General features: G+C 35.0%; 1 long non-coding RNA gene across 2 annotated transcripts; it reads right to left on the bottom strand.

Annotated features, from left to right (window-relative positions):
• Positions 1 to 4,197: 4,197 nt before the first annotated feature.
• On the bottom strand, positions 4,198 to 26,295 carry LOC141450985 (uncharacterized). Of its 2 annotated transcripts, XR_012456475.1 has the most exons (4): positions 25,988 to 26,295; positions 8,317 to 8,421; positions 5,544 to 8,197; positions 4,198 to 5,458 (listed from the first exon to the last, which is right to left on the bottom strand). It is a non-coding gene; the product is annotated as an uncharacterized lncRNA (long non-coding RNA). The 2 variants fall into 2 exon arrangements; XR_012456474.1 differs by having other exon boundaries at positions 5,544 to 8,421.
• Between the last annotated feature and the right edge of the window lie 393 nt (positions 26,296 to 26,688).

Genomic DNA, 26,688 nt, shown 5'->3' on the forward strand with positions numbered 1-26,688 from the left:
TGGTCAAAGAATTAAAATTAATAATCGATAAAGAACCATATGGCAAGGGCCCCAGGACTTGATCGCAAGCCTTCTAGGAGTTTGTAACCATTAAATTTTGAAATAATTGCATATTAAAATATCAAACTTCGATTATGAACTTCCTATTTGGAGTCTTTGGTCAGCCAACTTGAATTTTCGCCCTGAAATTTAGCTTAGAATCGATCTAAATGATTATTTAAAGCAAGAGATTTGTTTTGTGTTTTCAGGGAGATGCGGTTATTTTCAGGACAAAAGTTTATAGAAATATTATAGCAAGACTATTCAATAGTTTTGAGCAAATATGTACCTAGTGATATTCTAGTGATAAGCACCTAGACGATGCTGGCTGTATGGCGGAAGCCAATGCCAAAAAATAAAAATAAAAAAAATAAAAAAATATATGTAAAAATTAAACAATTATTTCAATAAATTGTGGTTTCAATTTCAAATGGCAGTGGTTAATTTTTATTATAATAGACTTGAGTCATTTTATTAATCCCTAAGTAGTCTAATTTATTTCATCGTCCGAGTAAATAAGATTGTGCTCTAATTTTTTCTCAATGTTTTTTTTTGTTATTCTTTGCTCTCGCGAATCAAACTCTTCTTTTTAAACGTGTCAAATAAATATCTATTTTCCTTTTAAAAGTGATGGGTACTTTCGGTAAAATTAACTGATTTATTATTTTTTTTAAGCGGATGATGGAATTTGGGTAAAGGCAGAAAGTATTTCACCCTGTCAGGTTGTTACAATCAACATTAAAAAGGGATCATTGGCAATCCCTGATAGTTGTAAGGGGTGCATTTTTTTTATTTCGGCTCTCTTTTATTGCTGCAGATCTGTTGACTGACTAATAACCACGTGCATGTGCAATACAGATTATGTGCAACCTCCACACACTGCCCCGACTGCTCGATTCTCATCGAAAACTCTCTCTCTCCTACTCCTCTTCCAATCCCTTTTTGCACGGTTACTGCAAGCTCTGGCATATCCAAAGTACTTGCCTTTAATCAGAGCTTTATACAAGCCCCGCTAGCCTACCTTCAACACCCATCCTGTTTGCACATACTACACAGACATACACTGGCACTGCATCATTGGAATACTGTTGCTGCGTGTGTTCACTCAATAAAACCTAAACTCGTTATACGTTATACTTTGAACTGTACTTTTTTTTTCTTTTTTCTTTTTTTAAGCCTGCACCTTCAATTGCGTTTAAATTGCAAACGTGGTTTTAATCCTGACTAAAATATAAATTGTTCTGTAGGTAAATGCCCAGGGTTCGGGGAGCTTAAAAAAAAAGAAAAAAGTTAAACCCTGGCAAACCCCTCTGTCTCCCAATTGGTTGGAATGGCAATTTTTTCCCCGTTTTACTGTCCTGTTTTGGCTATTTACAATCACAGACAGATCTCTCACGCTTCTAATCCGAGATCAAAATCAACCAATTCACTTCTAATCACAATCATTTATTCTATTCCAGCTCCAATTCCAGGATAAAGACAAAAAATAAAATAAATCGTCAGCAAAAATTAGGAATGTGTTTGAGGGCAAATAAATTATTCTCTTTCTTTTTAATTTATAGCCATGAGTTTAATTCTCGTTTAGATTTAAGTCTAAATTTAACGTGTCTTAGTGTTGAAGAAGAAATAATGTTGTCTAAATTGGATTTTCACAATTTTAAAGACCAGAGGTGTCCCTAGAGTGTCCCACATTTTGCGTTCTAGGCTATTTTAAATTGTGAGAGATTTTAAATTGGGCTAGCTTTACAAAAAAAAAAAACTTGTTTAAATAAACTGCCTTAATTTCTTTATTTTATGAACATTTTTACTTGTGATTTTTTTTTTCTAATTTATTTTGTAATTTACAATCTGTATACATTGTATACAATCAGTAAATATGAAGAGTATGATGAACTGGTGCGAGAGGAGAGCAGGAGGAGAGAAACTACCCAGCGGAGATAGGAGAATAATGATTTAGGCCTTCAGACTACAAGGAAGTCGCGGGGCCACTGGCGATTCAGTCGGCGAGGAGTATTAGGGATGTCAGAGGAAGCGAAAGACAGTACAAGAGGATTCGAGCCAGTCGAGAGAGTAGTGCGGAACTTGGCGAGTTGGTCTATGAAGGGAATGTTGAGGTCGTTGTGAAGAGTGAGGTTAGTCACCGTAGAAAGGAGCGACAGCTATCTGTCGAAGGAGTTTTGACGAAAATGTCTGTACTGCCCGTACGTTTGTAGGTTTGGCTGAACCCCACAGCTCTAGTCCGTAAGTCCACATAGGTTTGAGAATTTTGTTGTACATTAAGAGTTTGAGTTCAATGGGTAATTTGGAGCGTCGTCCAAGAAGTCTGTAAAGCAGTTTCGCACGTTTTGTCATTGCTTGTCTTTTAAGTCTAGTGTGTAGGTTCCACGTGAGTCGTTTGTCTATGAAGAACCCGTAGGTAGTCCACTAGTTCTGTACAAGAAAGAGGATTACTGTGTTGAAGAGGACAGGTGGACAGGTAGGGCAATTTCATAAGGGTTAATCGTCAAAAACTGCACGAAAAAGTGTAACATTGAAAAACACCCAACTTTGTCAATTTTTTTTCTCTTTTTCTATAAAAGATAAAATTAAAAAGAATAATTATTGTTGAATAATTTATTTGTTATTAACTGTGTGTTATTTATGTTGAGTGCTCGTGAACACGTTTTCTTGTTAAAAAAAAAACGTAATTTCTCATACGAAGATAAAAGGAATCCTGGAAAATGATATACCGTTTGTAAGCCCATTAAACAAGGAAACTTTTATTAAAAATGCCAGCACCTAGGTCTGATAATGATCACATAAGGGCCTAATGAGTTTTCTTAAAAATTTATTACTTTTATTTTCCCAGTTATAGGAGTCTCTATTGATAGTATTAACGATGTGATTATGCTTGCCTACGCAGACGATTTAGTCTTACTAGCAGACAGCCCCATAGACTTGCAAAAAAAGATAAATGTTCTTCAGTCATACTGTGAAATTAATGGTCTAACAGTTAATGTGAATAAGACCAAGATTGTAATTTTCCATAAGAGCCCGCACCAGAAAAAACATTCACAATTCTTCATCTATGATCAACCAATAGAAATTAAAAAATCTTTTGTCTACCTAGGTTTTACGTTTTCAAGTACTGGACTCTTCAAACAATCTGCAGACGCTCAAATATCTAAAAGTTTTTCCGCTTTTGGTTCCGCAAAAGCTGTAATCAACAAAACGTCAGCAAACTCTTGGCCAGTCTCCCAGAAACTACTACACTCCATTATCCTCTCCATACTATTATATAGTGCAGAAGTATGGTCGCTACCTTACCTGGATAAAATAGAAGCAGTACCACCAAGGTTCTACAAATCTATATTACGCCTACCACTGTCTACTCCTCACCATTTCATCCGCCTAGAAACTCAAGATTATGTTCTACACTACCAAGTATTCTCCAGGACAATTAATTGGCTAATAAAATTGTTATTAATGCCATCGGATAGATATCCAAGAATATGCTATAATCGCCTCTTAATTCTGGATTCACTACACCCCAACTTGAAAACTAATTGGATCACCCAGATCAAGCAATTGTTTTACTCCATAAATAGAACAGAAATTTTCAACTCTCAAGATCCTTTTCTTATCATGCAATATAGATCTGAAATCGTTGAGGCGTTGGTGGAAAGAAGGACACAGATAGATATCAACAGAGCCAATATATCTTCCTACAATGAAGATTTCTCTCAGTTATACCCCTCTTTTAATTATTTACATTTTAATATGAGCTTCGATAAAATTCGTTTAGCATGTCAGCTCCGACTAGCCAGTGCAAAAGAAATCAAAATCTTTACAAAACATTTCAACTGTGCCATAGACTGTACCGAAGAATGTCACGTGTGTGGCTGCCAAGAAGCCGAAACCCTTCTTCATGTACTTTGGCAATGTCCAGCTTATCAACCACTGAGAGATCTTTATCTGAAAGACTACAGCTCCGATATTCTTCTCATGACCTCACAAAACTCCGTCAGTTCTGTTTATCAGTACTTTTTAAATGTTATAAAAATTCGCTCAAACATTCTCAATACTTAATTAATTCTTTATTAATAACTCATTAATAACTTAGATTAAAAAACAAATAATTGTTAAATTAATAACTATATTGTTTTCCGATCTGTTCAAGTTTAATTACTACAAACAATATTACGGTAACCAAAAGAAAAGTTAAATAATTTATTTTTATTTTACCAAGGAATTTTGATAAGTTTTGGTAACTAAAAGAAGTGATATAATTTTTATTTTTACTTAAATGTATATTTATTATATTTATTTAAATCATTGCAAACATTATTATTGTAATAATTTATCATAATCAACCTCATGATACTATTAGCTTCTTATTTTCATATTATTATTTTTTTTACTTTTTAGTATTACATTTTCAGTAATCTCAAGTATGTTTTAAGTTCATTTCAAAGTAAATTTCCTTTCCATAAATTGATATGTAAAATCTTTTTTGTTTCTCTTTAAATTTAATTTCAATTTAAAGGTTGTGTGTAAAACCATTATGTTATTATAATCTAGATGATAGTGACAAACTCTTGTAAAAAAGTTTAACTTTTGTACAATAAAGATTAATAATAATAAAATTTTCCCAGTTTCCTGAGGAAGATTAAGGCTGTTTGGAGAATAATTTATGCTTCGAAATGGTATCAATTTTTAGAAAATTTATCTGTCTTTCTAACCGTGTCATCAGAATCGAATTCGGACTAAAACTTTCTGAGAAATAACATTTTTATTTCAAAAAAAAGTATTGATTTTAGAAAAAAAAATTAAAGTGACGTCACTCAAGAACAGTGAAAAATATGAAGTTGGCCAATACGACATTGAACTCCACCTTAGATGTACTACAGACAGTAGGCCTGTGGACAATACTTACTGGTTCACCCTGTATACATATATTATCATTATTATAACAAAAAAGTTATGAATAAACTGGCCAGCATAAGGTCTGGTGACATCTAATAAAGTCTAAAAAATTTTAATGAAAAGTTTAGCCAAATTTTACCAAGTCATTTCATTTTTGAGATGCTGTTCGGTCGTTTACTTTTTTGGTATGAAGTAGATTCTGAAAAAGTTTATAACCAATGAATACAGCATTCTTGAAGTTACAGTTTTAGTAAAGTAGCTATTTTTATATTAAAAAATAGTGAAAAAAATATATATAATACAAAATAGTTAAACTGTATTTTGTTGCATCAATGAACTAGAATTAATTGGATATTCTATACACTCAAATTTCATAGCTAACGAAAAGTTTTTGATGTAATATGAGATAATGTCTTTTAAGTTGATCATATTACGAGGTTCAAATATTAAACAGAACGGAGATCTCAGGTAGTTCACCCAGTTCGGTCAAATTTAAAAATAACTTTAAATTTATCTGGAAATTAGAAAAGAATTATTTAATTTTAACTAACTGAATAACTCTGCAGTTTAACATTAGCCAAGTTAATACAGTACTTAACTGCAACTTCACTTTGTTCGCTTATTTCTGCGAAAGAGAGTCGTTCTTAAAGTCATGATACCAGCATTGTATTGATGTTTGTAGTAGTTCATCGTTTGCACTGACAATCCTGAAGTTAGAAGCTAGAGGATCAAAGCGATTGATTGCCTCGTTGATTTCATTGAGGTCCTGATCCTGTATAACCTTAAGATTGAGCAAGTTTGAAATAATGAAATCAATAATTCCATCAACTATCAGACGATAATAGTCTTTCAAAATAGTTTTAGCCACCCACGACTAGTTGGCGGTACAAACATACCACTCAATTTGCTACTAACCAACTACTTCTGAATCATCCATTTTGCCTTGCACTTTTAGGAAAGGAAAAGGTCATATGTTAAGAAATAAATTTGCAGCAAAATCTGTGAATTCAGTGGTAGAATGGTGTACTGCATAATCGGTTGGTGCTAATGAACAATTCCCATATTGAAAATAGAGTTAACCAAGAACAAATCAATATTATCCGTTTTCTTCAAGTGTGAAGAGGCAATTAACGCAAATTTCTTGAAGAATAACTTTATTCACTTTCCTCTCAAGAGGACTTGAAACCTTTGACAGAAAGGTAGGTGCTCTTATTTCCGTTATGTAGTTCAAGAGATTAAATATGGAACTCGACCACTCATAATCCAAGACTTCTTAACAAAAACTTACAGTTTAAAAAGTTAAGTATAAGGGTTGATTAAATGCCAAAAGGTACACAAATCAGCAGGTACCCATCATTTCATTCATGCTTAATTGAAGTAATGTTGCTCATTATTTTTCTAAAAAAAATAATTACTAAAAACAGAACATAACTCTTGTAATGGTAATTAAACAATTTTCTTAAGTCTACCTCCCTTACTGTGATTTTCGAAGTCGAAGGAAATGTTGCTAAGTATTAGTTTTGTCTTTAACACTCCTTCAGGAGGTACTGGTATCGCTACATAAGCATGCAAAATGCTTCAACATTCCTTGAATCAATGATTAAATTAACCACGGTAATTCAAAGAGATATCTAAATTAAAAAAATTAGGAAAACGTTTTCTTCATCCTGATTTATCAACCTCAGTTTATCATTTGGCTTCTGTAAAAAAGCTATAATTAATATTTAATAATGATAATAATGGAAAGGTTAGTGTACAGTGTACCTACTCTGAGATCCTGGGTTCGAATCCAGCTTTTGGCCCTTAGATTTTCTCTTTCTACAAGCTTCTTACAGCCTGTAATGAGAGAACATTGTCCGAAGGCTCTGAAGAGTGCACTGAAAAAAAGCTCCGGGCGTAAATTGGTGGAACAAAAACAATTTTTTTGAAACAGCCTCCAGCAAGAAACAACATACGATCAAGTCGAAGCTTCTCCATAAAGTCATAACCCCAATTCAATAATTTCGAAAAATATGATATCAGTGTTGCCAACATTCAAAAATTTGGCGTATTGTTCGATACAGACCCTCCGATTTCCAATATTATTTGCATAGGGTTGCTAATTCAACATTTATAGAGAAAAAATTACTACGTACTGGGAAATATTGATTTATATTTTTTGTTTATTACCTATGAGGATAGTCTGATTAATGTCATAAATTCGAGGCTAGTAATATAAGGTCGAAGAAGAATAAATTGTTAGTTTTATACGAGTGACATCTTATTAATTGCTGCAGTAGCTGAATATGGGAAGATAAGAGATACTGCAAGCAGATAGGGTAAGTTGATTTATAATATTGCAGCGCCGACCACACACTAGTTTTTGCCTTGGGATCCATATAATTATCAGCGCTGATAATGAGGCTGATGAATGCCTCTCAGAGGAGCCAAAATGCCCTGTGCCTATGCTCTTTTAGTGTACAATGTTATTCATGCTCATCCGATTATAGCACTTGGTCTTTTTTTTTTTACTATTATTATTTTGCAACCCCTCGTATCCAATTGCTGGGGACTAACTCTGTGTTCAGTGCTTTACCGTACACCCAGCACTTTGTACATACCGCTAGGTTGTTGGTCTGTAACAGCCCTTGGACCAGGAGTGATAAATGGGTGGCACTATCGCCAAACTCAGACCACTTGAAACGTTCTGCTCTAAGGGGAAAAGGCGACCCTATTTCTGTATAGAATTACGGCAAATTGATTCGTGTTAATTCCTGCAGGATTTTTTCTTTTTTTATTTATATCCTTTACACGTCCGTCCACGGCTCTTTTCGTCTCAGTCCAGCCAAACCTTAATGCCATCCTGGTCAGCGTAGGCTTCTTCTACACTTACCTAATCACGAAAGATTCACAACCTATTTAAATGCAAATTTTCAACAGTCATAGTTTGTTTTTAAGGATTATACGAAGGAGTGTTGTTCTGGAGCGTTCCTTGATGTGAAGCAGGCTTACGATCGGGTGTGGCACACTGGACTTCTCTGGAAGCTCAAGAGCATCCTTCCAGCCACCTATTTCCTCATTTTGAAATCACACTTGACTGACAGACTTTTTAGAGTGAAGGTAGGCACTATTCTTTCTCCATTCAGCTATGCTGACGCTGGAGTTCCGCAAGGCAGCATACTAGGCCCCATTCTGTACACAATCTACTCCTCAAACAAACTCACTCATCCTCAAACTACGCTTCTCACCTATGCTGATGATTCTGCCATCTTATCTAATAACAAAGATCCATTAATAGCTCATAGAAACCTTCAGTCTCACCTCACTTCCTTAGAAAAATGGTTCAAAAAATGGGGCTATCAAACTGAACGAAACAAAATCTCAAAACATTACCTTCACTCTTCGACGCATCACTCTTCCTCCTGTCTTTTACAATCTTGTTCCTTTAGCAGTAGTCAACGTAGTCCGCTACCTTGGGCTTTACCTTGACAGAAGACCCTAAATTTTTTAAAATCTTCAATTATTGTTATTATTTTTGTTCTTTGCGTCACCAATAAATTTTTTTTGCAGTCAAAGGACCTACCAAAACGTGTATTTCTGTTGGAAAATTAATGTTTAAAACCGATCACGAATTGATAAAATTGTAACTTTGATCTCAAATATCTCAACAAGTATTAGGGATATCGATACGGGGTTAACCTCATTTTTCTGTAGTTTTCTTAATCATTGTCAAAACCAGTGGTCCTTATGAAACCCCAATCTGTTTTTTAGCCGTAACTCCGCCAAAATTGAAGTTACAGCATCGGGGCAAAAAATTTAAAAACTAGACCAAAAAAAAACAGTTTATTTAATGGGTTTTTCCGGATTTCCGCTTTACTAAAACGTTATTAGCGATTGGTGCGTTTTAAATGTATCACCCTGTATACTCAACAAGAACAATGAAAACTTGTAGAAAGAAAATTGATTTGTGGAGGGGATATTTAAGCTTTCCTCTGAAGGAACTAACAATAGGAAGTTAGGTCTTGCTATCTACATAATTTTGTCGTGCGTAATTTTAAGTGTTCTGTTTATTACACCACAGATAGATTGAAATTTATTTACTTTATTTTGTATATCATCATCTGGATGAAAGCTAACCTCACAACCCAAATAATTAAAATACGAGAGCTGTTCCAGTGGTTTATCATCTATTACTATTTTAGAGCGAAGTGGGTGCTTTCCATGTTGGGACATAACCTTTTCTTTGAAACTGATATAGTTTATAAAGTTGAATTTATTTTTTACAAGGGTAGAAAGTATTTTGAGCGTGCCTTTTCAGTAAATTGTGTGGTTTTATCATCTATACATCAATATGTTTCTATAATTTGAAGTTAAAAGACAAAAAAAAAAAACTAAATTAGAGCTTTGCAAGAGCAAGTCGAGTCAAGTGTTGACACCAGAACTTTGTTTTTCTTTTATTAGCAAGTGCAGTTAATTTGGGTACACTTGAATGTATGCAGCTGTATCAGTAATGAACACTACTGTTGATGAAGTTTTAGCTAATTATAATTTAATTTAGTACAAATTATAATTAATATATTAAACGCGCTCCAACTGCTTCCGCGGACAGATTGCAATTAATTCACCACCTCACCGTCTAGCCGTCCCTCGGCCACCACTTCTGCCGCTAAATGACACTTTAAACTTAATGAGAGTAAATGAAATGTTTAACGTGAATGTACTCAGTGTTAATGTGTGCGTACGTTGTAGACTAGAAATGACCGATGGACACTGTGTATGTGTGTATATAGAGTCAGAACCGCATTTACCCGAGGGCGCAAATCTCATCAAACCAAACTGACACTAATCAGTGAGGCAATGAATGAACACGCGTTGTGCTGACGGGTCTAGGCAGTGCTACAACGACCAGCCAAGAGATAACAAGGGTGGATGTTGCCCAGCACGGTGGATGTTGTATTATATGTTTAGGAAGGCCAAGGAGGGTGGGGATGGTTTATGGAGCAATGGTTGCAAGAGTGTGAGTGCAACACATTGCAACTGCAAATCCTAATGTATGCATCAACGTGGTTCAGCCAAAGGTACCAAACATTACCCTTCGCTCTTCTCCTCCTTTAATGTTGATGGGGGGGGAGAGATCTCCCTACAACCCCTCCAATATTCCCGATCCAATGCTCACTGCTCGTGCATAGTAAATAATCCAATATTGACATGTTGCTCGCTATTAAACTGTTCCACTAGTCCAAATTCCACATATATATACATGTGAGCTGGATTAAAATCAAATAGTGTTTCTTGATCATCTCATCTACAATATTTGTACACAATTTTTGTTAATACTAACATGCGAATGTAGTTATAAACTTGTATCGAAAAGATAATTAACATGAAACTGAAACGTAAACATATCAATTGTATGTACGGATTGGATGTCATTAACTTTGACAAGTTTGCATTGATAGTAATTTCCATGTTACTGAGTTAGCGAGGAAATAATGCAAAGCTGCAGTTTGATTTCGATGCAATTATTTATAAAATATTATTGTGGTCCGCTCAAACTTCACTTCAAACAGAATTAACATTTTTCACTCCCTTTTTCAATTCTCTAAAATTAAATATTAACTAATTCTCCTTAGCTTACGGAATCGAGAGTTAATTACACATTTCTCATGAATGCAAAAAGTGCATTCGCTTTTATTCTCCCTCTCAATCTCTCTAATTAATGCCACTCCTGAATTCTCCAAAAATTTAGTTTCAAAAGAAAGTGTTCCATATAAAATTTGATTGACTATTATTTAGTTAACATGTAAAGCTTAAAGAAAGACGTTGGCATCTTTTTCAGTAATATAATCTTTTAGAGGGTGATCCCCAATGATTTTAAAATAATTTAAGTAATAATTGAATTACTGGTATCTTCTCCAATCATTTCAATACAGCAAGGTGAAATAATTGGTAAGAACCAAAGAACTAATAATTGTAAACTAGTGTTAATGTAAAATTCGAATTACAGTAATTTTTTTTAATAATAACTTTATCTAGACTTATTTCCCTTCCAAAAAATATTTCATAGTTTCGAAGCTGAAGCTTAAGCTCTGGATCATTTTGCAGAGTAGCTAGCAATATACAGAATTCATTCAAATCTGCTCTGATTTATCCCAGTTCGAATCCCGCGTATGCAGTCATTCATAATACTTAATACAACGTAATACTTTTTTTTTTTTTTTTAATTAAATGTAGTCATACGCGAAATTCGAACTGGTGATCTTCCACTTACAAAGCCACGCTCTTGACCACTAGACAAACACCGGCCCCTCCTTGGCAAGATATTCTTACCGTAATTATAGGTCAAGAAGTCTTGCAATACAGGGGTACATTAACATGATGTTGATGGTTGCTTTTATTTGATGATAATACAAATTTATCCTGATTCTCCCACAACCAATACATTACACTACATTTTTTTAAAATCTTTAATTATTATTATTATTTTTGTTCTTTGCGTCACAGATAACATTTTTCGCAGCCAGAGGACCTCCTAAAATTGGTGTATTTTTGGTGGTAAATTAATATTGAAAACCACGAATAGATAAAATTGTAACTTTGATCTTAAATATCTCGACAAATGTTACAGATATTGAAACGGGGACAACGTCAATTTTTCTAATTTTTTTATATAGTTTTCTCAATCATTGTCAAAACCTGTGGTCCTTATGAAACCTCAATTGGATTTTTGGCCCTATCTCCGCCAAAAAAGAAGATACAGCATCAGGGGGTGAAAAATTTAAAAACTAGACCAAAAAAAACCCACAGTTCATTTAATGGGTTTTACCGGATTTTCGCTTTCCTAAAAAGTTATTAGCGATTGGTGCGTTTTAAATGGATCATCCTGTATATTCCGTAGAACAATGAAAACTTGTAGAAACAAAATTTGATTTGTGGAGGGGATATTTAAGCTTTTCCTCTGAAGGGACTTGCAATAAGAAGTTAGATCTTGCTATTATATAATTTTGTCGTGAATTAATTACAATACTTTGGTTCAAATTTAGAATTAACGAGGAGTCGAAGAAAATTTCTCACAAATAAGAGAATTGGTTTATAAGATCTGCGTTGTGATTCATAACACATGTTTTGAATGTTTTACGCTGATTGTTTCATGAGGTGGCTGACAATAAATATCCGTAATCCGCGTACAGAATATGTCGTAGCTGTCATTGGCCCGTGTTTCGCATTTTAATTTGAATAGTTGAGAGAGAAAAATAAATACAGATGCGTACAACCAAATTTTGTAGAAAGAAACATCTGTCATCAAATTTTGATCATATTAATTAATCAAAATGACATTTCTACTCATATTTTATCACTGATTTATACTTTACTTTTATAGATTTCTTTTACTCTTATTGTATTGTTACATTCTAAATTTTAGTTCTCTTCAGTATATTTGACATTTCACAAATCATTAGTCACATGTTGAACATATGTTGTGATACATTTTTTTACTGTCCATGATATATTATTAGATCCGTGAGAAAGTTTGTCAAATTGTTACGACAACAGTTTCACTTCCTTGTTTATAAAGTTAATAGTTTAAATTTAAATCTAGTAAGAGACTTTTTGAAAAGTCAGGATGCATTTTTGTATTGTTCCTTTTTTGGGCTGTAGAATTTGGCAAGTGGACATACAAAAACAAAACCTCTTAGTGCTTCAAGTGCAATGTTTTTGAAATGGTTATAGGATGAAAAAAATAACTCCCAATTTCAGTCATATTTTTTTATTACTCTAGTGCCGAGCTTTCGACCTAGGGACTAGGGCCATCTTCAGGGCTAATTTACAATGTAATATTTTACATCATTAAAGGGTTGATGTGTCTTCTGTCTTATCTGTTCATGGACACCATGAAGAATGTTATTGTAGAAATCTGAAAGGTTGTTGTCTGTCCTAAAGTTGATGGATTTTTGTTGTTGTTAAATGTGGATCATTCATAATATGTTCCTTTTTTTTCTGTTGCTGTTCGTTGCAATATTCCCCAAAATCATCAATGGACAACGGTCGAAAACCAAAACTATCATTCTTAATTCTTTAATTTGTTTATTAGTTTTAAAAGTGAGTTTTCAGTTCTGGCCTTACGCCAAAACAATAAAAGTAATTTCTAAAATATAAGGATATTTAGCTTGCGAATTTTCCTCTTATGAACTCCCTAGAATATTCTGCATAAAGAGCATATTGCTGCTGAAGCTGTTAGATAAATAGCGACAACATTACTATTGAAATTGCGTTACTGTTCGGCTAAAAAAAAAATAAAAAAGCACAAAACTCAATAATCCTTTTCCATTTTTCACAAGAGCAGAAAGATATTAAAAACTCTGATAGCATAAAGAAGGGTGCATTGAGCGAGCATGCAGAGCGGTTGATAGAGAGGAGGGGCTGGGAGAAGGCGTCGGTTCGATACAGATTCATGTATGCATTAGTTTAATGTTGGCACCAGTAGTCGAACGATTTTTCATGGGACGAGTCTCGTTTGGAAACTGGACGGGTTACTGCAGCGTTTTCATAGCTCACTCTCTACGCGTTAAAAATGATGGCAGACATGGATATTAAAATTGGTGGTGCACATATGTACGTGAAGTGTACACTCTAATTAGATAGCAATATCGTCGAGCTCAACATTTCCCTTCTACATTCCGCATCATTTCCGGAGCCCTCCAAGAGAACACTCTCTAGTTGCCAACAACTTCTGTGTGCACATTAATTTTGATAATATTTTCACATTAATATTATAGAATATATCGGTGACAATTACAAATTTCCTTGATTATTAACTAATATCGATTCTAAATGATGATTGAGTTCATTCATTTGTTAGCTTCACCTACTGGAACATATGTGCCCAAACTTATCACTTTCTAATAGAAATGCAAACATTTTATTAACTAATGGAACTGCATAGTCGATCGACATTGTATTGATTTTGTGATGATCAGCATATTGAGCGTAATACGCTCAACAGATTAAATCTAACGACTTACTTCCTTCCTTGCACTCGTTACTCGAGAACAACTCGTAGAGAAGCATGTTTAAGGAGAAGGGGAAAATTTGAATAAAACATAATTTTGGCCTTACGTTTCAAAATGGCTGAAATTACAAGCTGAAGTATGAATGAAATGTTGGGTACTTGCTGATTTGTGTACCTTTTAGTGTTTAATCAACCCTTATACTTCACTTATTAAACTATAAGTTTTTGTTTAGGAGATTTTTGTATCTTTTGGATAGAATGTTTTGTGTTCCATCATTTGAACAACTTTAAATACGAGTTCTCTAAATTAAGTAATGAGAATTACAATTCTATATTGTCACCTTCTAAATAACTTCCTTATGAAGCCACACAGCGCTGGAGTCGTTTCTTCCACTCCTCATAGCAGTGCTCGAACTCCGATACTGGAATAGCCTTCAGCTGGTCGGTTACAGCCGTTTGAATGTTTTCGACTGCCCCAAAATGAGTTCCATTTTTATATTGTATTTAGAGACTGGTGTGGACTTGTTGGAGGTGTTTACCCTGAGCCTGCATTTCAAATATTGTCTAAAAGTTTTGAATCTACCTGAGTACCGTCTTCCTAGAATACTTGCATTGGAAGTAATTAAACGTAAAGTATTCTGGTTTGAACACTGGATCAATCTTTTTGACAAATATTCTACTGGTTTCTTCCCCTCAGTTGAGAATATGCATCTATGGAGTGGTCAGTTGCCTGTTCTGTTGGATACTGTTAGGCTGGCGCATCGGGAGGAGTGTGTAGAAAAAGCCAGATCGTCGACAAAGTTTTTGTTCTATAAAAAATTAAACTTCTCATTAAATCTTTTTTCTTTTGAGCGAGATTCCCAGGCCAACTCTTACCCATTAAAAGATCTTTGCTGGTTTTTTAAATTGAGAGGAGAGTTGTTGTTTTTAAACTGTACTCCTTGGGTCGAAAGGCAAATTGAACTCTGCTCTTTATGTAATTTGAAAGTTAGGGAGGATATTATGCATTTTTTGGCAGTGTGTCTCATACTGTCAGAATTTCGAACAAGGTATCTGGGTGTGTCTACCTTTTCTGAGGCTGAGATGATCACTTTACTAAACTCTTTTAATAAAAATTTAATTATATTTGCTAGTCGTGCATGGCAGTACCGATATTTCCTTGTCCAAGAATTTAATTATTAAATTGCTGGAATATTGCATATTTTTGTTTTTTCTTGTTTTATTCTTCATTGTAGTTAAATTATTTTATTTTATTTTTTTGGCACTTTTTGATTTTAAGTATTCTTATCTTGTTTTATTTGTTAATAAGTATATATATATATTTGATATTTTGTGTAACCCCAACCTCCGGCTGACGGAATTTATTCCAAGCCGTACATACTTTGTATTCAAGAATCTTTGTTCATTTTCTTTTCTATTTCAATAAAAGTATATTATTATTATTATTATTATTATTATTATTATTATTAACTTATTAAACTATAAGTTTTTGTTTAGGAGATTTTTGTATCGTTTGGATAGAATGTTTGGGTTCCATCATTTGAACAACTTTAAATACGAGTTCTCTAAATTAAGTAATGAGAATTACAATTCTATATTGTCACCTTCAAAATAACTTCCTTCTGAAGCCACACAGCGTTGGAGACGTTTCTTCCACTCCTCATAGCAGTGCTCGAACTCCGATACTGGAATAGCCTTCAGCTGGTCGGTTACAGCCGTTTGAATGTTTTCCGACTGTACCAAAATGAGTTCCCTTGAGGTGATTTTTCAACTTCGGGAAGAGAAAAAAAGTCATAAGGACTCAAGTCAGGTGAATAAGGAGGCTGAGGAGCCAAGGGAATGTTTTTACTGGCCAAAAACTCGTTTATTGAAATTGCTGTGTGACAAGGAGCATTATCGTGATGCAACACCCACTTGTTCTTTATGTTTGGTCTCACACGAAAGACCTTTTTTCGAAGTTTCTACCTCAAGGTCAAACGGTCAATCAACACTTTTACCGAGAGGTTCTTAAAAAACTTCTAAAAAGGGTCATTCTTTTTGAATAAAAAAATTTAAAAAAATCAGTCTCATTACTTAATTTACAGACCTCGTATAACTAATGATAGATAAATATTAGGATATCTAGAATAATTAGGCTATTTACGATTGCAATAATTCCCCAGCCACTTCTTCTTCTTCCTGCCAAATTTTATTTTACTCATTCTTAAACTACATGTAGACATATGTAAATTATTTTCTTAACTAAACAGACATCGCCCAAATTTAATGAATATAAGAACTAGGAAACTGAACTCAGTTACTACAAGAGACCGCAACTAGGAATTCGGAATATTCAGAAAGCCTACTGACACTGTTATAACCAACATCCTATTCAACATGAACTAGTCGATCTCAGACACCTGACAGATTGAAAACTGAACCTCTTCTACTGACCAACCATGAGTGAGAAATCAACATCATTCACACAATAGCCACAAATAACAGTTATACTGCCAAAATTATTAATAAATTACTAAGTTCAAACAAACAAACCCAACATATTCGCCACTTTTACTTACATCGGAAACGAGACAAGCAAACTATGTAACCTTTCCATGAAACTAGGCCTCAAAACCGCGCTTAGGACCAACCACAAGCTGGGAAACAGAACACAAATCGAAAGTGACAACCCTTCTGACAACATTGGTATTTACAAACTAGTTTGTCAAGACTATGATAGCACCTTTATTGACCAGAGCGGGAGAAAGATCCAAGACAGATACAAAGTACACATCCGCTCTTACAGACACAACTTACGCAAACCTCCTTATCAAACACAGTCTATCAGTTGGATAGTATCAACAACAAATTGATTCTGTTACATACAGGAAAAAAGAAAGACTTACGGACATCAATGAAAAAGCCATTGACCTAACAAACAGTAATAATTGTAATATGGCAAATTGTGGGTAAAAAATATCTGAATAAAGAAATAATCTAAACATTACAATATGGTCCATTTAATTATAATAGGAGAGAAAAGTAATAATATTAACAAACAACAAAAAACTGAGAATAATATAGATATGCAAAATATCATGGCGACATTAGGTAGGTTAGGGAGTAAATTAAAATTCCATATTATGTATATATATACTCGTATATATATACATATAACATATCTTGTGATGGTGGAAGTAGGGTGTTCTAAGAAAGAGCAGGAACAATCAGGGTTACGTAGGGTTAAATATATATATAAAGTTTGTATGAGTTTTGAGTACACAAAGGGAGTAACTATGCAGGAACTGTTTATCTGGGCGAAAAGATCTGACCCTAGGGAATATACTGGTGGACATTCCATGTAGAGATAGTCCTAGGGTAGAAATGTAATTGGCCCTGGCTCTCTAATTCCCTCTGCAAAACTCATCTAGAGATTGTGTACGTCGCAAATTGTATTTCATATAACTTGGAGCAAAAATTCTAAATAAAATAATGGGATAAAACTTTAAATGGGTGGAAGGATGGGTACGGCTGGATAATGACGTCACAGTATGTTTCTTTTCTCTAATTTGGATCGTGTTTTTGGATTTATTACCAACATCCTAAACTGTTTTTATTGATTTCTTTCGTAGAAAACTTGTAAATGGATGTAACATTTTCTTGGCAAATTGATGAAACCATCAGTAAAACATGCGCATGCGGAGGAAAGCATCTTAAGTTGAAAACTTTGGAATTCATAACAATTGGAGTTGGACGAAGTAAAAACTCATTGATAACAATACAATCAAGTAACTAGTGAAGAAATTGTAAGCAAGAAAGTGATGTTTACAAAAATATCTTAATAATAAGACTATTTAGTTTGTTGCTACGATTTAGTTCAACTTTTATTTTCTGTGCCAATAAAAGCATTTCTCTCGAGCAGTTCAATGAGCATTTACCATCGATCAGCACCTCGCTTGAGGTACGGAATCTCATGTGACCTCCATTACTTTGTCCTTAAGAGTTGACAAGATGATTAGGATTTCCATAACTACGACGGGAATTTTTTAGGTTTGTGAGCATCGGCAGCAATTCCTACAGCTCTGGACGAAGTCTAGAGTATAGGCTGGGCCTTTTACTGCTTCTTCGTCTCTTTGACAACCTTCTCATTGATTTTTAGCGGCCTAGAAAATTCTCTGATTGGTGAATTGTAATACAAGCACTTGTGTTTGCACTGTTCTTAAGCGTACTGAATCAGATTCACACTGTCTTGAAATCCACTCTGTGTGTGACCGGGTGAGAATAGTCCCACGATATCCCCTGCCTGTCGTAAGAGGCGACTAATAGGGGACGTGTACGAAAAACCGTCTCACCTGGAATGGTGTAGTAAGCCCAAGCTGACACCAGGAAGATGAGGAGAAACCGTAAGTCATGAGCTGGGCAAGGCTAGGCCAGTGACCATTCTAGGCCTTAAAATAGGAGACAGAGTCTCTAAGAAATGGTACCATGGGATCGTGAATCAGCCCGCTGAAGTTCTGTCTCCAGGTTCACGAGTTGAGGAAAGGTTTCGTGGTGGTTGTGGTAAAGCAGGGTCGATGGTAGAGTCCCCAAGGTCTATTGTGTAGGGGTTAGGATGGTCGTTTAGCCTTCAGGAATAGTTGCGCCACCTTCTCATTCACTGCGAGAACATGTCTTGAAATCCATAATCGATTAGAATTTATTGCAGAACTCACTCCTATTAAACATCTTTATGAAATTTTAGCGATATTGTGACCACAGCATTAGTGTATCGCCTGTTTTGATAGAACATTTCATTGAATTTAACAGATGCTAAATTTCAGAGAGTTATTTCCTGAACGAAGCTGCTGTCACATCTTCTATCTGGAATTTATCAAATGGAATAGAGCGAATTACAGGTATTTTTGAAAATTCACATAAATGGTGAAATTTTATTCTACATCTGAGGCCTGCTAGAAGTAATGTTTTTACGTTTAATAAGTTGCAACAAAGCCAATCACATATTCATCAAACAAATGCATTTAATATTCTTCATAATTAAAAAATTATGACGTAAAGATCATTTTTAACCACTTATAAGAAAATATAACAGATTTGTAATTTACGATGATTCACGGCGGACATTTTGTTTATATTTAATTGAGGTCTAAAATATTTTTATATGAGTTCAAGAGTCAAATTTGAACCTAGTAAGTAGGTTAGAAATTACATATTTTTAAAATTGGTTTTGTCTTCATGAAATAGATGATCTTGAGTACCTTTTTTTACTTTTTATAAGCACAAGGGTAGTAAATGAAATGAAAATGTTTTTGACTAAACCTTGGAATTATAATATCTATATTAAAAATGGTTATTTTAGAATTTAGAATCCACATTTACCAATATAAAATAATATTAAAATCTTTTTTTAACCTTCACAGGCAATCTTAAAAATATCGCAGCAATGCTTGAAATGTACACTGCAATGTAGAGACAGAGCCTTCAGAGAGTGAGTGCAATTTCTGAGATATAGGATGCATTTCAAACTTTGTTTCTCGTCACTCACACCGTAGCCACGAACAACAACTCTAAGGAGCGGTAATATATCTTTTACATAGTAAGATTGGTCTTTTATTTAACCAAATTAGTTTACTAATTTTGGAGAAAGATATTAAAATTAAAGGGGAATCTTTTGAAGGCCAATGAAAGTTCGAAATTTCTTTCTCAAGGTAGATATGGAACAATAAGACAGTTACAGCCCTAGCACCCTCCAAAAATTAGACCACCTGACTATATATCCACTTTTTTACAACCTTCCAGAAATACTTGTATAATTACTTCAACAAAATTATATAGCGCAGCTATTAACAAGTTCAATATAGCCAGTTGGCGGCGAAATTGGACGGCCTCCAAGGCACGCCCCTAATTATTTTTCACCGCCTTCTCATTCTCTTTTCTTTCGTATTTAATTTTGAAATGCTGCACACTATACTAGGGCCGCCTCTTTAAGACAGACCCATAAAAAGGGGTGTAAAAGTATAAATTCATTAGTAGCCAAGTTGCTGAGCTGTTGTGCGTTTGAAGGCAGGAATCCAGCCGAATTGTGATGCAATGTACGCAGCTAGAGCGTCAAAAGTAATTTACATGTGAGCAAGCCCCTTATATTACCTAGCCCACTGTCAAACCATTACTTTTCTTCTCTCGTATTTCGCCATGCCAATATCAGGGCAGACGCTAAACTCACTTGCCCAGGCCAAGACCAGGTATCTTCTTTCATGTCTCAGTTTATGGCCGCGCCCAGCTCTTTAGGAAATTAAAATTTCCAACCCTTCTCATTTCCTGAATGTATAGACAAGGGCACCAATTAGTTTTCGCAGGTATGAGCTAAGTAATACCTTACATGTTACTAATTTAAAAAAATGTACCAAAAGATTATAATGGATTGAATAATTGCAAGGAATAAATGTTAAACCACTGTAGGCCCTTAGTTAATGAATTTTGTAATACATGAATCTTAGTACAAAATTTAACGAAAAATAATAATAAAAATAAGCTGAATAAGACCAAAAGGGAATAAAATTCTAATAGAAAATAAAATAAATAGAAGAATAGAATCGGAACGAAAGGTTTTCATTCATCAATAATCTTATCGTTTTCAGTTCAGTACGAGTAACTTACCAGAATTTCTAATAAACTGATTCTCCTATCGCTTCTAAGTTAAAGTGTACTGAAATTTAATTTTTGCTTTTACAGCAGTCATACCAATCCATCCTCAATCTGCCCTTCTAACTTATGCAGATGACACAGCTACATAAGCTCCTCACTTGAATGAAACTAAATCTCAAAACATCGCTTGCACTCTCCGCTGCATCGCTCTTACCCCAGATCTTCTATGACTCAATTCCAATTCCTGCTGCCAATGTTGTCCGTTATCTTGGGCTTTATTTAGACAAAAGACTGACTTGGAACCCACGCACAAGACTTAAACGAACTGAAGTTAACAGGCGTTATCGACTACTTAAAAGTCTACTAGACCAACGTTCAAATCACTTAATATCAAACGACTGATTTACGATTCTACACTAAAACCCGCCTGGACGAACGATATTGAACTGTGGGGTTCAGCGAAACGCTTCAATCTTCAACGAATTCAATCTGTTCAGTCTAAAATTCTCCGCACTATCGTTAACGCTCCATTTTACGTTTCAAATCTAACTATCTACACAGACTTGGAAATTCCGTTTGTAGGGCCTATTCGCACGAACTCGCTATAAAAGTTTTCATCTGAACTCACAGTCTCGTTCCAATCTTCTTGTCCACCATTTATCATCTCATAGCCATCCAGATCATCCTCCCTGACGATTAAAACGCCCAGTGGCCTCGCGATTTTCTTTCTTCTGAAGAGAGTAGCTAATCCTCGGAGACGACTTAGGGAGTGTTATCACTGGGTAACTTCTCCTCTCAATTAGTGAGTTTGTAGTGGTGTCAGTTATTGTCATTGTTACTAACAGTGTATCTAGCGCTGGTGTAATTTAACCAATAAATAAATTTTAAATCTTAGGATTTGGCCATTGAGATTTAAGTTTTATTACTAATTCGTTTTTCTGCATGTTACAAGTGACTAATGAGGAGCCATTGTTTTGCACACATGATACGGACCAAGTAACAGTAGAACGCCACTGTTTACGCCTGTAGAGTTCCAATGATGGGATTTCTGAAAGTAGTAACTAGATTAACTGTAACAGAATGTCCAAGTTAGGGTGCGCTAAATCAAAATGGCAAGATTAAATGGAAGGTCATGTGAAACAGATAGTATTAAAACCAGCGCACGCGTACAAAATCGCTCTCAAAAAACTATACTCATGCACATAATTATACTAAAACATCTTCACAGAATATTCTCCTCTAGATGGTGAGAATTAATTCCTCTAACCCACTGAACTACAAAGAATAGATACTCCCCTTACAGTGTGAGTCACGTTGCTATGAACAATCGTTCTGAATGCTGTAGTTCATTCACCCACTGATTCGGTTCATAATATCATTAATTTTTCTCTTCTCAACGGACTGTACAGCACAATAATAACGCACATCTGTTTCGAAGCTTACAAAAAGTAGGGGAATAATTTAATAGTGCTAGAATCTTCTATTTCTCTAACCGTCACGTGAGAACATACTCGTGATTTTTGAAATCAAGTTTTCAATAGACTCAACGTAATTTTGGCATACTTTTTGGGAACTCAAAGGTGAATCTACCAAAAATCTGAAAACAAATGTACAATGTGATCGAAAACAATTATTACTTATTTTATAATTACGCCAAATATATGTATTCCAGAGTTTCATTATTCTTCTGTTACAGTTAACTGGGTCTGGAGTGTATGGGGTTAAACCCGAGGTACTCATTGAGAGATCTCTTGGGAGATACGCCACAGTCTTCCAGGCCGAGGTTTTTGCTATTAAAATATGTGCTGAGGAAAACCTGCGGATGGAACCTAGAAATAGGGAGATTCGTATCTTTTCGGACAGCCAGGCTGCACTGAAGGCTCTTGTATCCTTCAGAATGACCACTTCCCTGGTCTGGGAATGCAGAAAGGCCCTAGAACTACTGGTGCGGCACAACAAAGTTCGGTTAGAATGGGTGCCGGCTCATGTGGGTATTGAAGGGAATGAAAAAGCTGATCATCTGGCCAGGAATGGAGCTAACACTCCTTTCATCGGTCCGGAGCCTGTCCTGGGGATCACCAGGGGTTCGGTTCGTGCGGCTCTCAGAAATTGGAACTGGAGGGAGCACGAAAAGAACTGGGTGATGTATCCTGGGGTTAAACACAGCAAGACCATGATGCCTTGGCTGTGTAAGCAAAGAACCAAAGAGACCCTGTGTTTCGGTAGAAAACAGATTACTCTGATTGCAGGCCTAATCACGGGGCACGGTAGGTTCAGAAAGCATCTGCGCAAGGTGTCGGGCTTATTAGCTCGGAGCCATTGTGCAGATTTTGTCAGGAAGTGGAGGAAACGTCCTCTCACCTGCTGTTCGATTGCGTGGCAATCGAGCGTTTGCGCTATGAAACCTTTGAAACGCTGAGGCCGAAGGAGATAGTAGCGCAAAAAGAACTAGTAGGGAAAGTCTTCAGCCTCTTTAGCAGAGGAGGGTTCGCTTACTAGAACTAAGAAGGGGCTGGCACAATAAGTCTTTTGTGGCTGCGATGCCGGGGCGTGGGTCCCGCCCCATCTATTATCTTATCTTATCTTATCTTTGTTACAGTTTTGAAAAGTATTTTAGTGTCTGCGCACATTTCTAGGGGAACAAAGCGGCAGGTTGTGAAAAGCACAATATTTACATATCAAAATTCAAGTATTCGGCTCTCCAAAATAATAACTAGAAATTGTGTAAGCATGATGGGGCTGTCTCATGACAGGGTACCCATGAAGGGCTAGGTCCACAGATAAGTACCAAGCTGCTTCTTTTCCTCGCTAAAATGTAAGGTCACTGACTCGGGAGCCACCACATTACAGTGCCTATTTTGAGCGTTTAAGGTGGTAGATATTGATTGTAAAGCACTTTGATGACAAGCACTGCTAAAAAAAAGGTAAATAAGTCAGCAAAAACCAGTACTTTGAATAAATTGCCATCAAACTTAAAAACCTCTTGTTGAACGTATTCAATTGTAAAAGTGGCTTGAGAGACACAAGCTGTCTACTGCCTTCTTGATCATATACCCACACTGCTACTAAGATCCACATCTTGTTTAAATAAGTAGAAGAACTGAAGGAAGATTCAAGTCAGGTAGTTTTAGACAGTACCTAGAAGACAGTTCGCCCTTGACAATGTGACACAAACCCTCTTAACATTCATGTCCGCAACCTGTAAGATTTGCCCAGAGGGCACCCTCCTTATTGTCCTTTTTTTTCCCTTAGTCCTCCGTAACGACTAACTTCCTAGTTGTATATTCGTTTGTTGTATTGAGGAGTACTTGTGCTTTCCCTTATAGACTTACATCTTTTGCTTACCATTCTTGATTGTTAAATGAATTTACATAGTTTGTTCTATTTTCATGTCTTTCAAAATAAATTTATTTACTGTCGACGACAGGTATTAATACTAATAAAGTTGGTATTAGTAAGGGAGTTAGAGTAGTATCATCGAAAATTGTTACGTAAACTAAATCATCGATCTGCAAATACTCCTTTCCGGGTCCTAAAAAAAACAGTTCTAGCAGTAGGAGCATGCTAAAAACATTCTCTAGATATTGTTTTCTGGCTGATTCCCCCTACGGTGAGGCGATAGATTGCTTCCAAATATGTTAATGAGCTCACTTCTTTAAGCTGTCTAACTTGTATTCAACTATTTCATACTACAGACCTTCTGTACCTTCTACCAGTATTAATTTCGAGACTATTGATCATGTTACTCTAGCAATTCTATTCAGAAGTGCTATATAATAAGCCAAACACTAAACCCATCGATTATATAATCGGAATATATCTATCTAGAGGATGGAAAAGATTAATCCGCATTAATCCCATTAATAAAGTGATGGAGTTACGAAAGCTTTTTTAAAAGGTTCTATACAAGTGAAGGCAACAATTAAGCAAGTAATTAGAGCACAGAAGCAAGAAGTACTAAGAAGGATTTTGAATCTAATAGCTAGAATTTCCAGAAAGATTTAAAAAGACAGTTGTAAGATCTAGGATTCTTGCTTGCTTAAGAGAGCTCAAAATAGCTATTGAACACAAAAATACTGGAAAATAAATGTAAATTACTTGATTAGCTGATTGACTAATTTAGTTATAACAGAATTATTTAAGTGTTTTGAATTCTGGTAATTAGGTGAACGTCTTAAAAACTTGCCTTCTCAATAAGCCAAAGGTTTCGGCACGAATGTCTGCTTTCCATCAGTGGACTGAAGACAATAAATAGTACAAGTCTTACCCTAACTTTTTTCTCAAAGCGAGACAATTCGAGAGATTTTTCAAAACAAAAAGTAGCAAACAACTCCTAGTATGCTATATGGCTACAACTGAAAAGGCCAATTAGCGGAATTAGTTACAAAAAAAAGCAATAATTTTGTAATAATAATTTTTAGTTACTAAGCTGGGCTTCGCTCATTACACTGAAATTAAGACAGATCTATCAAACTCTTAGGCAGCTCTATGCTCTGATCAACCAGATCAGGCTCCTCTGAAACCACAATGCTCTAGTCTCTTATGCCCATCTACATATACTGATACTAACTTACGCTTACTCCTTAAGCATAGCGGCTAAGAAGACTGCAATGAATAAGCTGCAAATTTTCCAAACTTAAGTGCTGCCAAAAATCGCTTTTGGAGCCTTTTTCGTTCAAACGGAATGGTAAAATCCACAGAGAACTAGAAAGTACCCTTCATAACAGTCTTTATTGGACAGGGCAACACTTATATTTATAAAGAAATTTGATAATGTCCAAATAAAATGCCTAGAAAATTAAAGGTATTTCTTGGGGAAAAGTTTACTCTGAACAGGACCATATTATGTTGGACAGAGTCGGATTTTGGTCCAATTAACTGAGCTAAAATTTTGTCTTTATTTATCACTCACTAACCTTGAACTTTTTTTTAAAAAAAAAACAGGAAATCATTAATTTTGAATTGCGTCAAATAATTCACTACAACTTAGTTAGCTCAGCAAGAAAGTTAGTATTGTTGATTCATCCATTCTACTTCATTCTTCATACCACATTGTTAGTAATTATTGAAGATGATAATATCCTTTCTACAGGTGAAGATGTGCCAGGCAGGCTGAAAATTGTATTCTGTCATTTATATTTTACCAAATTTTGCTAATAGTGTTAATTCTTTAAATTCTTTAAAATTCTTTAAATTCTTTAAATTCTTTAATTCTTTTAAATTAACTGGGACAAAGACTGATGATCTGAACCTTGTTTTTTAAAACAAGACATTCCCGGTCGAAACGGATCTTATTAAAACCTATTTTAATTAAAATGATCGTTAATCATTATAGTTGTAATGTAACTAAGAAATAACTTAGCGCACCAAGTGCTGAATTCAAATAAACGATTTAAATGAAAGTTACGAGTTAAATATATATTAAGTACTTACCAGATAAGTACTTTCTGTTGAGATACTTCAACTTATAAGTGTGCCTCCCCTCCATCGCAAATTCCCGTTAACCTTTTACAACTGATTGTTTAATTCAGAGCAGTTCGTTACGAAATGAGCCGATAAACAAAGCTAATTTCCAGGAGTAAACCAGTTCCCTATTCTCTGCTCGTTTTATTCAAGTTGCCATCGCTGAATGCTGCCATGTTTCTAACGGACAAATAGACACATACTCTATTATATTCTCTTAAGTTAATGGGCCACTTCTAATCACTCACTTGTCTATCACTAACTCAAACAGAGGCATACACAGTTCGCGCCATGCCATTCAATAATTTTGTTTCTAAAATAATAATAGCTTTAAAACTCGTTTTAAATTAATTTCATTAACAAGATGACGCAAATTTTCAAGGATTCTCGATTACTATAATTAAAGATTATGCAATTCTTTACCTTATTTCTGATTATGCTTCTTAATCAAAAGTAAATAAATGGAAATTGACAAAATTATTTTTGAGGGAGATAGTTTTTTTTTTTTGTAATCTTTAATTGGAATTTACCACTGCAACAGTTGTTGAAACAAGCAAGTATGGTAAAAGAAAAATAAAAGAAAATCATGAGTGGAGATGCCACTCCAGTAACGTGCTTTGCTCTCACGATGAGAGAAGATCACGAGGCCATCTTCTCTTCAATCTCCTTGG

Source organism: Rhodnius prolixus, unplaced genomic scaffold (genome assembly GCF_049639745.1).
Source record: "Rhodnius prolixus isolate KJV_2025 unplaced genomic scaffold, Rpr scaffold_8, whole genome shotgun sequence".
In the NCBI taxonomy this organism is placed as follows: domain Eukaryota; kingdom Metazoa; phylum Arthropoda; class Insecta; order Hemiptera; family Reduviidae; genus Rhodnius; species Rhodnius prolixus.